The following is a 9,092-nucleotide window of genomic DNA, read 5'->3' as shown; positions in this document are numbered from 1 at the left end:
TAGAATTGCTTTGTTTTTCTTTAGTAAATGTAAGACTCAATATCTTGGTATAATAATTTTTAGCCATCAAAATACTTTGATTTCACGAATTCATGTTCATTCCGACATACATCTATTTATTAAATATTATTTGTGTTACATTAACATGAATAGTACATAGTATTTCTGTAAATATTGCAATCTCTTTGAAGTTTGATTTAGTTATTAATATTTTATCTTCAACTGCATCATAACACAATTTTATATAAACTCGTTTTATAGTATTTGTCTGTATTTGGAAAGATTATGGAAACAATATATATTTACATAAGTATAATATAAATGGTAAAACAACATGGGAAACTAAAATGTCTTTGTAGTTTTTCTTATATGAATGAAAGCAGCGAGAAATTTAATGTGAACGTGTATCAAATTTATAATAATTGCCAACAAGATTCATACACACAAAAACAATATCAAGTCCTCTATCTGGCATGATAATAACTTTCAAGTTGATATAGATGCAGTTCACTTAACGAGGAAACTAGCTAACTCTATTATTCGCTGGACTCACGCCGTTTATAAGCTGACTTTTAACCGCGGAAAATATCTAATGTCCTCGTAAAAATACTATCGCCTAAAGTTAAATGGTTTGCAGTGTTCGACATCAATGAACGTTCTTGGTCAAATATAGGTAGTTTTTTTTTCGATTAATAAGCGCTTATAACAGTTATCAGTTCTGAGGTTTATAGTATACTAACTGTTACAAACTAACAATATATGCTATTTCTCAGCGAGTTTGATGACTATCTTTCATAATCATTAGACAAAGTTCAAATTTCAGTTGGCAACAATACTGGCAGTAACTAGAACTTAAACACACATATCTGCAATTGATGATTCTTTACTCTAGAATCTTCTACAAATTTATAAAATAGAGGAGAATTTCGCAATACATATTTAACACAAGAAGTGGCGTATATTTCTAAATATTAATATACATTTAACTAAAAGAATCGTTCATATTAAAATAAATATATGTTAATGAAATGCCGTTACAATCGAAACTACACGTGAACTAAACCTAGGGTTTGTTTGCTTGTTTTGAATTTCGCACAAAGCTACTCGAGCTAATCTGTGCTAGCTGTCCTTAATTTAGCAGTGTAAGACTGGAGAGAAGATAGCTAGTCATCACCGCCAACTCTTGGGCTACTCTTTACCAACGAATAGTGGATTGACCGTCACATTATAACCTTCCCACGGTTAAAAGGGCGAGCATGTTTAATGTGACGGGGACTCTCAAAGTAATTACAGGTATTAGAAAATATTTCTTCTGTCTGGTGATAAGGTGGAGTGAGAAACTTCGAATTCAGAAATAATCCATGGTACAAATGACTCAATAAAGGAAAATGAATACTGAATACTACATGTTGTCTTCGTTTCTTTGTACCAGAAACATTACGCGAAAAGTAACACAACAAAATATGTTTTGTGAGGTGGATAGACTTAAAAGTACATTATTTTGTTATTTTGCTTCTCTTGTACTCCTGGAAGGTTCTACATTTATGTTATTTCCTCTGAGACCTGAATATCCACCTCGGTGTTTGCCTTATATGGAGACTGCTACTCCTTTGCCAACGAATAGTGTGATTGACTGTAACATTATAAAGCCCCATGGCTGGGTGGGCGAGCGTGTTTGGTGTGACCGGGATTCGCACCCGCGACCCTCGGATTCGAGTCGAACACCTTAACACGCTTGGCCATGTCGGCCATATATGTATATATACAGTCATAAACTTTCGCGAGTTTGTAAAACAATTTTAAAATATTTTAGCATAATATTTTTACAATTTGAGTTATCTATAAGTATATAAGATAACGTGTACACTCTTACATAATTTTAAAAGGTAATAGTTTTTATACATTTAATTATTTTCCTACTGTAAATTGTTGTTTTGTTTTTGAATTTTGCGCAAAGCTACCGAGGGCTACCTGCGCTAGTTGTCCCTAATTTAAGACTAGAGGGAAGGTTGCTAGTCATCACCACCCAATGCCAACTCTTGAACTACTCTTTACCAACGTACAGTTGGATAGACTGAACCATTATAATGCCTCCACAGCTGAAAGGTCAAGCATGTTTGGTAAAAGACTAACCTAGGGTTGGCAATAGGTAGTGTTAAGTCGTTGCTCTTCCGAGACCCTCAGATAACAAGTCGCATGCCTTAACCCACATGGCCATCCCGGGCCACCAACTGTAAATAATATGATATGATGGTGGATTTGTTAATGTATCTTTGTATGTATTGGAGCCTTCTTAACCATGAAATATTGTTTTTACTGCAAAATACTTACAGGTAAATATCAGCCATTTTCTTTGAAATTAAACATCTGTTTTCAATTTTCTAACTTTGAACTTCATACAACTTTTGAACCACTTACTTAATCAAATGAGATTCTGGTTCTTATTCCATAGTATCAACTATTATTTGTATCTTGATAAAATTATTGCAAATTTTAACAACAAAGACACCATATATAAATATGTTTTGAATCCCATTAGAAAATAATGGTAGTGTGAAGGTTTAAAATTATTTAAGTATGATTATTTACACACATTGAAAAACCTTCAGTAGTCTAATGTATTTGGCTGTGGTGAAACAAGCTAAAAGAATTAGGAATCTTTTTTTTAGAGAAATTTATAATTTGAAAACAAGAAGGCTATTTTAACCTTGATATAAGATTTTGATGTGGGCTACCATTGCATTTAATAGCTTATAAGGCTCACTGGCATACAACAACTACAGTAGTGGTTGGAATACTATTGATGTAAGTAGTTTGTTATTACAACAGTTTTTATGATATGAAGTTGGTGAATGCTAACTTAGAAAAGGTATTCACTCCATAACAACTGTTATACAAGTGTTCATTGTCTGTTCCCTAGTAGGAAAGAGGTTAGTGTTTGAATTTACATTGCTAAAATCAGGGCTTTGATTCCCCTTGGTGGACACAGTAGATGGCCTGATGCTGCTTTGCTATAACAGAACAAACACATTCTGTCTGATATGTCTAGAATATTATCTACCATCCACTCACCGTATTGTCTGACTGAAATTATATATGAATGAAATCATTAGATCATTAATGCATGTAATAAACCTTTGAAGTCCAAAGTACATGTAGTTTTTAAATTAATTAATGCATTCAGAGGGAGATTTTAAGTTTCTAACTTGTTATATTATATTCTTAAAGTTTATTTGTAATTTTTCTCTATTTTTTTCACACAACTATTTAAAAGTTATTATATTTTATTAGAATATCTCTCCTTTATGACTGAACCTTTTTACATTTATTATTCATGTAAAATAATAACATTTGGTCAATCTAGAATCTCGTAAAGCTGAAAAAATATATATCTGAGACAGCTCATATCATTATGTTTTCATTATCAGCTTTGAGGGTTATTTTTAGGAGTCACAAGACAATGGAAAAATTCCATACATATAAAAAATTTGCTAATGTGTTCATGTGCCATGTAGCAGCAGTAGTGGATTTATCAAGTGGAAGCTGACATATGCTCTCCACAGAGATCCATTGTATGGGTTTTCTCTGCACAAAACCACAGCTGGCCACTGTACAATGTTTTATCTGATTAGACAGGACTTAGTGTACAAACAGTGCTGGTATGTATTTTTTTTTTCTGGTTATAATCAGTTATGTTTTTTGAGTAGTTTTGATACATGCTTTATTACATAGTGGGGTTTAACTACATTGATTTGGTGATTATGTTGTGAATTTCATTTCCTGAAGAAAGGTAATTATAGCCTTTAGGTGTTGATGATCTTCCTTATCTGGTAAAACATAACTGGAGTAAACATGTTGTATATTTTGTTATTCAGTGAGGTATGAGTTTAGTGCATCATGTAGTCATAGAATTTGATTTTGGACCTTTTGAGATGTAAATGCAGTGTTTTGTTATCATGAAAATTGTAGTCAAAAAATAGTAATATCAAGACGTTTTCAAACATTTGTTAACTTTTCATAAGTCTATACAATCACTGTCTTCAGAAATTTTACTCATAAAAAATCTAAAGGAACTCAACACTGACAGTTTTATGCCCTGTAAAAGTGTTTTATGTGCATAACATCAAGGTCATAAAAGCAAGAATTTGTTTATCCTTTTAATACTACTAAAATACTAGGGTATAAACATTTGATAATTTTTTAGATCTTATAATGTCATTAAAACTTTTAATTACTTTTCCATTATCTACAATTTTTACCCTCTTGTAAGTTACAAAAACACAATGTGCTCATTACCTTTGAAGGATTTTCAAAATGACAGGGTTTATAATTTTGTTCTTTTCTGACAATAATTATATTTGCTCAGGCTGCAAGCTAAGAAGTGATGTACTAAATTAATTTTAGTTCTCCTATATTGGGTTTATGAAGAACACTTGATTATGAGTTCTAATAAAAATTGCTAGGTTTATCAGCAGCTTTATTTAAAACCTCCAGATACCTACCTTGTAGCTTAATAATGGAAAATGTCACTACCACAGCAGCTTCTTGGATATAAAATATGGCAATTGTCAGTCAGGTCTTCAAAGAAATCTATGCAGTCTTGATAACATTCTGTAAGCCCTGACATAATGTGATTGGGATTAACTGGTTGCCACTTGCTGGTAATATCAGCAGCAGGTTACCAAAGAGATGTATTGTTCTTAGTATACATATACAGTAAATGCCATTGAAATAATGGACTTTGTGTAATTTCAGATTACTGTACCTATTTGAGCAGCTGTTTTATACAGGGTGAAATTCTAATGCAGGGTTAAGAATGTAAAAGAACAGACCAACATTTACTATTATGTAGTATATATAGCTGCAAATCTACAATATGACTTAAATGAGTCTTACATATTATAAATGATCGAGTCTGATTGTAAGCACTTGCCTGTAATGGCAAATTCATTGCTTCTGACTTTAACCCTCTTTCTCTAGAAATATTTCTTGAGACATCTCTGAACCAAATAGTTTAGAAATAGAAGATATTTTATTTTTACCTAAAAACATTGGATGAATTTTTATTTCTTAAAAAGTTATAGAAGTTGCTGTTTAAGAGATGTTTTCTTGTAGGAAAGACAAATAGAAAGTTCACTAACATAAGTTTCAGTACTAAATGATAAAGAGAAAAAAACAAACAAACATGCAAATCAGTAACATATTGTAATGATGTAAGGAAAACACTAGGTAAAAAAAATCAATTAAAACAAACAAAATATAGGAGTTTGAGAGTGTTTACAACAGGATAACTTATTGTTTAATTTTAAGAGTATAATAAAGAGAACAGACTACTAAAATTCATTATTTTACTGATAAATTGGAATAGCTGATGCAGCTCACTTACCATTTCAAACAATACAATGTTCCTCTTCTTCAAGATGTTTGGTGTTTAACCTTCCAGTCCTCTTTACTTCAAGATTGATATCTGTGATGCTAAATATTTAGCTCTCCAAAGTAGTGCATCTTTCTTTTTGATCATTTAGTAAAAGTGTGAACAAAGAAAGTAGGCTCATATCAAGAATTTCAACTTACATTCTTTGTCCAGTGAATAAGGTCACCTCATTACCTTTGTTCACTGACAGCAATGGTCATCACACATTTTCAGTCATTATCATACTTGGTCAACCATGAATATTTTAGTTGTAACCTAGTTAACCTGTATTCTATATACAATACTAAAACATACCTATGAGTGTAAGAGAACAGAGGATAAAAGAACTAAAATAAAGTGAAGTTAATAAATTTCTGGACCTCATATTGCATTTAAGACATTGTAAAATCAAGTAAGTAAGATTGAGGCATAATTGTTAGTGTTCCTAAGGTCTTCTAGACAATATATGTTAGTTAATCATAAGGAAAACAAGATTTTAGGTTGCATGCAGGGAAATGCTGAGTAAAGAAGAGTAAGAAGTGATCTTATGAAAGCTTATAAGATTATTGAAGGGAGTCACCTTCCATAAAAACGTCAGGTGACTTTCCTTCTCGGTTTTTTCTTTTCTCTCCTTTGCACCACTACAACACGCTTGAGACTAACTGGACCTATTTCTCACTAAAAACTTGTCTAATAAGATTTGTTTTTGCCTGCATTTTAAAATGTTTCAGAAGTAAGACATGGCATTGTCATTGAAAAGGTTTATGCTGCAGTTTGCTACAGCTTTGTCAGGGTGAAATTTTTCCACAAAACTTTGTAACTCTCCCTATTTTCCACACTTTCCTTGATTAATGAACTAGGAACACCCTCCCTTCCCTCCTCCTCATCTGAAGACAATTCCTCAGTGTTGCCTTCTGTTGCTGCTCCTTCTGAAGGTCTTGGAGTTCTTCCATGGTGAGCTCAGTGTTGTGGTCTTCCACCAACTCCTACACATAATCACCACTCACATTCAAGCCCATACACTTGCCTAGTGAGACAATATCCTCGACAATAGGCTCAGACTCAAAGTCTTCAAAATCTCTATCTGCGACTGAATCTGGTTGCAATTTCTTCCAGGTTGAGTTCATGGTCCTCAAAGACACTTCCTTCCAGGCTTTGTCTATGATCCTCAAGCAATGGAGATTATTAAAGTGATTTTTCCAGAACTCTCTGAGGGTTAACTCTGTGTCATACTTTACTATTAGCCCTCCACATGACATTTAATTTTCTTTTCAGAAAATTATTTAAAAAAAACAACAACTGGGTTCTCAGAATGGTAAACAAGCAAAGGCTTAAGTTTTAAGACCCCACTTGCATTATTACATGACAAGAGAGTTAGCCTGTCCTTCATTGGCTTGTGCCTTAGCAGTGACTTCTCCTCCTTGGTGACGTAGGTTGTCTTTGGTATTTTCTTACAAAAAGGCCTGTCTCATCACAGTTGAACACTTGTTCGGGAATAAAACCCTCAGCTTCTACATAGTCCTTAAATTCCCTGACAAATTTATCAGCAGCATCTTTGTTAGAATGAGCACCCTCCCCATGTCTCACGAAGCTATATATGTCACTTCTCTTCCAATATTTTTCAAAACACTCCTACTAGCCTTAAAGACATCACTTGGATCAGCACTCCTTCAAGAAGTATTTTTCAGGAGGTCAGCATAAAACTGCTTTGCTTTCTCACAAATGATGGTCTCAAAAATGCTATCACCAGTTAACTGTTTTTCGTTTACCCAAATCAACAACACTTTTTACACCTCTTCCATTGTTTGTGATCTTTGTTTCATAAGCACTGTCACTCCTTTTGCAACATCACCTCCTTTATTTTTCAGTATGGTGCAGACTGTAGACTTTGCCATTCCAAACTGTGCAGCAAGGTCAGACAAGCAAACACCACTCTCATACTTCGTTACAAGATCTTTTTCTCCTTTATTGTGGCTCTTACAACGTTTCTTTTTTGGTTTGCCGCTTTCATTATCCTTCTTTGACTTCATGATGACTTATTTAATCAGAATATTTAAAAAAAAACAAAAAACGTTCACAACAGATTTTAGTGGGGGTGTGGACTGAGCGACATGTGTGAGCAAAATGTTTTGGGCAAACTTGGCATGGGCCGAAAATGGTCGAAGGGTCGTTCAGCTCATCAGCTATTTCAGGGGTTCAGGCTAAACAACTTTGTTCGGGAACCGAGTTTATGTTCGACAACCGAGACATTATTTTCTCAAACAATATGTTTGAAACCAAATAGTTCAGGAAGGAGTCATTTAAGAAGATACCACTGTATTTGACTTTATTTTATATGCCATTATTCCATATTTTAAGTAAGTTATGGATTCCACGTGAACAAAATTCCTTGAATTTGGATTCTAAAAACAATCGTAAGTCAGTTTTGAGTTCCTTGTTTTTACAAACCTTTCTTCATCTTAGTAATGCTGTGAGGATCTTAAAACATGATAATCAGATGGAGCAGTATCTAGTGAATAGGATCGATGAGGCACAACTTCCCATTTTAAGGCCTGAAGTTTTTCTTGGGTTATTTATGAAGTGTGTAGGATTCAAAACACAATCTTAAGTCATGAAAAACATTAGTCTTCTATATTGATTAATGCAGTTCTTTTCCTTACCAGTGCTTGGTGTTAGCACTCCAACTGATGACAATATCTTTCAGCTGTGATTTGGATCAAAAATTTTGTGATAAACTGCACTTCCCAGATCTCACCAAACACAAGGCAAAACTTTTTTTTTGGATATCAGCCATTCTTCGGTGTTGGTACAGGTGCGTAACAGAGATTCAACAATTGTCTCTTACGTTGAGTATGCTCATAACAAAAAAAACAAACAAAAAAAAACACTTCTCGTTGCCACTAACAATTCTTTCCAGAATTGGTTCATGAGCATTTCTTGTTGTCAAAGATTAACTAATAGTGACTCTCTCAACATGTTAATTATCCAAAACCTAGTGTCCAAGTTTTGAAACTTTTCCAATTTCGTAGATGTAGGTAATGATTGTTACATGGAGCTGTTGAGCCATTTCTCACATAGTCAACTTTGGATTGCTTCAAATATTAAAATATTGACATTGGGAAAAGGCATAAATTTGCAAGTTCTTTTCCTCAAACCGAATGATAACTTTTTGCATAAAAACGTTATTTACTTTCCTACCTAATATTCTCTGTGATAATTCTTTGTATCATTAAAGTTTTGTGCTCTGGTAGTCATCACTATGGTCACAATTTGTGTGTTTGCAGCATCCCTAATGTGTTTCTTTAAATATTTGTTATACACGCACCCTTTCGTATATAATTGATTTGAAAAATTGATATTTCACATTCTGTATTTTATTCCATACGACAACTTTATTTCTTTATTTTAATTTTTACTGCACTTCTTATTCTCACCCCTCAGTGTGGACTCCTGTACGTTGTGAGGGATCTCCCAGGAAAGGTTCTGTTCTTTCAGATTACCTCTTCTGGGATCTAAACATCCACCCACGTGTTTACCGTGTGTGGTGAACCGTGAAGGGGAGGATAGGATCCTGTTGGTTGGGGTCCAACCATAACACACCACTTTGACCTTGAATTCCTATAGACAGGAGCCTTGGGGTGGCCCCCCTTGGATCAATCAGCTGGTCCACTTGGGCTAT

The 9,092-nt window shown here is 33.8% G+C and overlaps 1 long non-coding RNA gene across 1 annotated transcript; it reads left to right on the top strand.

Moving 5' to 3' along the window:
* The first annotated feature begins 2,008 nt into the window (after nucleotides 1-2,008).
* Nucleotides 2,009-4,468, top strand: LOC143242181 (uncharacterized). The gene is made up of 2 exons (XR_013022538.1): nucleotides 2,009-2,333; nucleotides 3,516-4,468. It is a non-coding gene; the product is annotated as an uncharacterized LOC143242181 (long non-coding RNA).
* The last annotated feature ends 4,624 nt before the right edge of the window (nucleotides 4,469-9,092 follow it).

The sequence above is a fragment of the Tachypleus tridentatus genome, unplaced genomic scaffold (assembly GCF_004210375.1).
Source record: "Tachypleus tridentatus isolate NWPU-2018 unplaced genomic scaffold, ASM421037v1 Hic_cluster_2, whole genome shotgun sequence".
NCBI lineage: Eukaryota > Metazoa > Arthropoda > Merostomata > Xiphosura > Limulidae > Tachypleus > Tachypleus tridentatus.
The sequence above is the reverse complement of the archived record's forward strand: the minus strand, read 5'-3'. Positions and strand labels throughout refer to the sequence as shown.